This window comes from Mus caroli, chromosome 4, assembly GCF_900094665.2.
Source record: "Mus caroli chromosome 4, CAROLI_EIJ_v1.1, whole genome shotgun sequence".
Lineage (NCBI taxonomy): Eukaryota > Metazoa > Chordata > Mammalia > Rodentia > Muridae > Mus > Mus caroli.
Window position 1 is genome coordinate 144,000,472 of NC_034573.1, and position 6,000 is coordinate 144,006,471.

The 6,000-nt window shown below is 54.9% G+C and overlaps 1 protein-coding gene across 3 annotated transcripts in view; it reads right to left on the reverse strand.

The window, feature by feature from the left end:
- Tp73 (tumor protein p73) overlaps positions 1 to 6,000 on the reverse strand; it is an 84,069-nt gene that overhangs the window by 42,365 nt on the left and 35,704 nt on the right. The gene's annotated exons all lie outside the window — the stretch shown is intronic.

Sequence of the window (6,000 nt, forward strand, 5' to 3'; positions counted from 1 at the left end):
GCAGTGGCTGTAGCCCCTGTTCAAAGCTCCGGAATTCACAGAAGCAGCAAAGATGGACTACTTCACACTGATCCCTACGCCGGTCTGAGAGGCGTGTTCATGGCTGGGGCTGCACAGGTGTGCACTGCTCATAAGCCAGCTATGAACAATAAAGTCAGTTTCTAGTCTAATTTTGGGGAGCAATCTTTGGAGAAACACTGCTCAGAGGTCTATTTACAATAGATAGACCAGGGGTCAACTGCAGTCTCCCTCCATGGGGACTAAGGACTGAGTTTACAGACTCCCACCCTGTAGGTGTGGCCAGGCTGCTCCAGAGAGCCCTGAAGAGATGGTCTTCAGTTTTCAGATTAGGGTTTGAGGAATCAGCCACTCTGGGTCCCCATCAATCAATTGTTGTGTTGGCTTCACAAACACCCCAAGGAGAAAATGAAGGGAAGGGTTAAGGCCGGAAAGGAGAATGGTACTGTCCTCAGTGAGAACTCACACCTGACTCCCAGAGGAAGCACCTGGCCTGAGAGTCTGTGAGCCCTGAGGAACGGTCTGGCCAGGGAAAGGGACGTCCACCACTGAGCTCTCCTCTCTGCCCCAGCCCCAGCCTGGCTCCTGCTTCCTCCTAGGTGGTTTGCCTGTCTGCCTCCACTGCCGGTGCCCCTAGGCAGTGCCAGGGTCCCCAGCACCTGCTTCTCTGTGGGTGATACACTGGAGGCTCTGCCTTGCTGACTGCTCCTGTAGCTCTCACAGCTGAGGTGGGAGTGAAGTTCTGCAGGCCCCCCTGGCGTTCTCTCCACAACACATGCTCAAGACTACAGTGCCCAAGTGTGGTGTGTTGATTCAGGATTTGTCCCTGCTGGTGGCTTTGTCCCTCTTCCTCTGGACCCTGGAGTTGGGGCGAGGAATGGGCTCTCAGTGAGACTCTGGAGCTGGGGGGGGGGGGTCAGCTAAGTTCAGTTCTATATACCTACGACCCTCTTGCTACCAAAGCCTGCCAAGGAAGAGTGGTCAGAAACCACTGGAAGTGGTGGGGGAGCTGGGGGTCCCCAAGAGGATCACATAAAACCCAGTATCCATCCCCATTTTCCCTGCCCTTCGCTTGATATAAATTCTCCCTGCCAAGGTCTATCCTTCCTGACCTACCTGCCCCAAGGATTCATACACAGGGCCCATACACATGCTTCTCTAGGACAGGAGAGAGCCGATCCCTTCCTCAAAGCCAGCAAGGTTTCCTTGGGTGTCCCTTGGGGTCTCAGGGCATCTACTCCCTGGCTCAGCCCCCTGCAGGCCACAGAGAGATCAGCACAGCACCTCCTGCCCAGCCAGCTGCAGCACCTCCCCAACCCTCTGCGGCCCATCTGTTCCTAACAGCTGTTGCTAGACAAAGGCGCCAGAAACAGCGGGAAGGGGGCATCTGAGGGGAGGTGCTGGCCTGGAGGAGGACATGAAGAGGCAGGAAAGGGCAGTGATCCTGCAGCCGCGTCCAGGGCACCTGCCTCTCTCCCCTTTCCTCTGCTGACCAATAGCACTCTGTCCTTTTTCTGCATTTGAAGAGCTGGACCGGCCTCTGGCTCTTGGTGTCCACCTTCTTGTGGTCCATGGAGAACCAGGGAAGCAGAGAGAAAGGTCTGCTCAAACACTGGGTGTGGAGGGTGAGAACTGGGATTTCTGCCCTCAGGGTCAAGCCCCCCCCCACTGCCTCTTGGCACACAGTTGGTGCTCACAATGTGAACTTTGCCCTCCACTCAATCTCCCAAGACCCTGTCGTAGGGCCTCATTGATCTGGAACCTGTCCCTCGACATGTGACAACACCCAGAGATTCTCAACCTTGCTGCTGTGACTAGCCCTAACCTTTGGCACGGGCCCCTCAGCTCATCCTACACAGCACCTGGGAGAGGCATCTCTGAGTTCTCTTCTAGCTGGGCAGGGGGATCATTTCACTTTTGAGATAGGGTTTCTCTGTGTAGATCAGACTGGCTTCAAACTTTAGATCCACCTCCACTGGCCACCCAGAGGCTGTGATTTAAGCATGTGCCACCGCACCTAGTCTCCAGGCCATTTTTAAAGTGGAGTTTCTGTGAAGCACCCGGAATCTAAAAGGACAGCCAGAACTGAAGGCCATTTGCAGGAGCAAGGAGCGCCATATGCAGAAGCCAAAATGGCCAAGGGGCAAAGCCAGCTCTAGAGTCCGGTGCCCCTGCATGGCAAACTGTGCAGAGTCTCCAACAGTGTGGAAAACATAGGCCCTCGCCCTTGAGCTAACTGTCACTCCCTGTGGGAGAAACAGCACTTATGGGCTTCTAATCTGTCCACTTCCCCATCTTAGAGATGGGGCCACTCAGATCCAGGAGACTAAAGGATCCTGAGAACCTCCCAACCTAGAAGACCAGGATGGGCTACAAAACGAGGACATCGAGCCCCAGAGACCTTCAGTTCCCTCTTTACCCATCACAACTGTCTAGACTCTGCTATGTCATCTACATGGCCATAGGAAGCTAAGGCCACAAGGATATCCCTCGCCATGCCTAGGGTTCTCCTCAGACCCACTAGGGGCTCATCTGCTCCTGCCCATCCCATTTGCTTTAATCTTACAACACACTCTACTCCAATGAGACTCGGGAATGGTCAGATGTCGAGGCCTGGCCCACCCCTCTGCACAAGGCCAGGCAGACAAGCTGGTACCCAGGAGGCTGCACCTCTCCCAGGGTCCTCTCCATTCTAGCCCCTTCCATCACCTCAACTTCACAAGCAAGGATGTGGAGACTCGGGAGCATGTGAGAACTTGAACTCACTGACTGCACCTGTTTCTGACAGCCATCAAGTTGGGGGAGAAGAGCATCATGGAGTCCTGAGGGTTCACTACAGCTGGTAGACCTGCTCAAGACGTTCCATGTGACAGAAAGTAAACTTCCTTAGACACAGAAGGAACCACTGAAGAGAACACATATCCCACCTACTCAAGGACCATGCTGGCTTAAGCCATGACACCTTTGCTGGACTATCCTGGTATTTGGGTGGGGTTGTCCAGCACACAGGAACAACTGGACACCAGTCAGCACTGAGTAGGGCTCTGTGGGGGCGGAGGGGGTACCTGAGAACACAGGAGGTAGAGTTGCTGGAAGTCCTGAGAACCTCAGATGCCAGAACTGCCCATTGACCTGAGAAGATGTCTGGGTAGTGTTTCTTGTCCTGGACCCAGCTAGGGATGGGGCTAGAGTTCTCAGGGATGGGGATAGCATTTGGGAGCTTCCACCTCATCACAGCGCTGAGCTGGCCCTGGTACCCCAGCCCTCTTAGGGCCCTTTCCTCTCTGTGCCTCCCATAGCCCCTGGAACTCTAAACCATACACGCTCAGGCACTCTCTTAAAACCACCCAGCACCTTAGAAGCCGCTGCAAACAACACGTGAATCCATGGCATGCACACCCTCCTCCCTATGAGAGTGCTCACCAACTCCTCCCTCTGAGAGTGCTCCACAGCCCCTCCCTCTGATGCCCATCAGACTTCGGAGGCGCCCCAGGGTGAGTCAGCGGGCTCAGCTCCTGGACTTCAGACACTGGACATAGCAGAGCACCCGTGGAGCTGAGTGTGGGCCTGGGCAGGCTACCCTGTCTGCAGCATTCACAGACCAGTCTGTACTCTGTAGTCTATACCCAGACCATTGCTTCCTCCGGGCTGCACCCTGAAATGATGATGGACTCTGTAGGTCCCCAAACCACTCCCACACATCTGCACTCCAAACTGTCATTTCCATAGCTGCCTCCATCCCTGGACTCAAAGATGCCTCCCTGTGGTGCCCGGATGCCCCTTTCCTCTGCGATCCTAATAAGCTGTAATCGACCATGTAATTTATGAGATCAAACTTCAGCTACCTCATTTCACGGCATGCAATGTCTAGTGCTCTCTGCATCCCCCCGCCCGCCCCCAACTTCCTGCAGCCCCTGCAAGCCCTCACCCCACCCCTAGTTCCCTGCAATTCCTGCAGCCCCTGCAAGACCTCACCCCACCCCTAGTTCCCTGCAGTCCAGATGAGTTCTGGAGCATTGCAGCCACATGGCCCTATCTGTCACTCATCTCTGAGTCTTGATTTTTGCTATCAGGGCTGCTGGAAGTTCTGAGCATACAGGAAGCTGTTGGACCAGTAGCTGTCTCTTGAAAGAACTGTGCGTGAGGGTCAGCTGAGCCCTGCAGAAGGGAGGCCAGGAAGTCCTGTTTCCAGGGAATTCCCACTTCTAAGAGCTGAGCTGTGTGCCCAGGAATTTCGTCCATGGCTTTACTACAAGGCGTGTTGCTACCTGAGAAAGCGGCCCCTTGTTTGCGGAGGTGTTGAGCCCCGCCCGTGTTACCCCTGCTGGGAGCAGCATGCCCCAGCAGGTGAGCACCTAGGAGCACCCGCCAACACATTTACGTTGGGCATCTTTGGGGCCGGGGTGGGTACCACATCCCTAGCCTCCGGGGCCCCAGGGCTGTTCCCTGCTTCTCCCTTCAGTCACAGTGGGGTCTCTGAGCACTCTGCCCTCTCAGGCATAAGCTGGGTAGCTTAGACTGTGGGAGGCAGCTTCCAGAACTCCTAAAGCAGGCATCTTTAGAGTCTTTGTGTAAGGCCCTCCCTCCCTGGAGCCTAGTAGCCATCTCCTATCCCTCTAGACTGTAGGACACACATATCCTAGATGATGGGTGTCAGAATCATGTCTCTACGGAGTAGCAGGCAGAATGGGGGACTATCCTCATCATGATGCAGGGCCATTCTCTTCTCCAAGCCCCAGGCTCTCCTTCTACAGCATCTGCCTCAGTTCCCTTGCCTGTAAAATGGACACTTACAGGTGAACTGCTATTCTGAGACAGGCTCCTGAGCTGGCAGAGATCAGGGCTGAACAGGCAGAGCTCAGAGAAGTGGGCATCACCAGGATGATACCTGATAGTCCCTTACACCCTGGGGCTGCCACTACAGAGGGAGTCTCACCCAGTTCCATGGGAGATCAGTGGGCTCTGACCAACCTTCCACCTCTACAGAGAGAGGGGAGCAAGGGCATAGTGCCTCCTGTCTCTTCAACCCTTGTTCACTGATGCCTAAAGTGACCAGGCTTCTCCCTCCAAGTAGGGGTTAGCCTCACACTTTGCTTGGCTTCTAGAGTCCCTGGGCCTCTAGCACATGGCTCATCAGGTGCTAGTGGGAGGAAGGCTGCACTGGAGACATGCTCAGCTGTCTGGTGCCTCTGCAGCCGACATGTGCCAACTCGGCTTGGGCTTTGCTCTTCCTTAATGTGCTTGCAGGGTTCCTCTGACAAGTCCCCGCCTGACGCTTTCCCAACCCTCTCGCCTTTGGGATCCTTGCACTTTGGTGGTCCAGTAGGGGAGGATGCTGAGGACAGAAGGCCTCGAGGGACTTCCTCGGGAACAGAGGCCTTCACTTGCCCTTTGCATGCTCCAGTCACCTTCCTCCAGCTCCTGGCACCACCAGGGCACGGCAGTGGTAGCCAGAGAGTGAGGCAGGAACAGAATCCCACAGCTACTGTGTCTTCTTGCCAAGAGGAGCTCCCAATAGGAGGCAAATTCCAAAGGCTGGCTGCTTGGTACCCCTCTTGGTCCCAGGAAAGAGCGCACAAGATGAGGAATAAAACCACTGTCCCCACTGGCCACATCTTCCTCTCCTAATATAAGGAGCTTGCCTTAGAACCCTTCATCCTGACCAGTCCAGAGATGGCTATAGAGACTTGGGCCAATCAGAAAGATAGGGACAGCTCAGAGGCACAGAGCAAACAAGTATGCTCAGACCAACACGAAGAAGCAGTGTTTCTGGGCAAAGGAAAAAGAGGGGTGGCCTCTCCATAGGGCCTCAAGATGTTGGACAATCCCAACTCCCTTCTCTCTGAGGGCCGAGGCTTCCTAAGAACAAAGGTACCCCAGGAAAAACCAGAGAAAGAGAGATGCAAGTGAAAGAGGAAGTGGTCGGCCATCAATGGAAAGAGAGGCCCACTGGACTTGCAAACTTTATATGCCCCAATATAG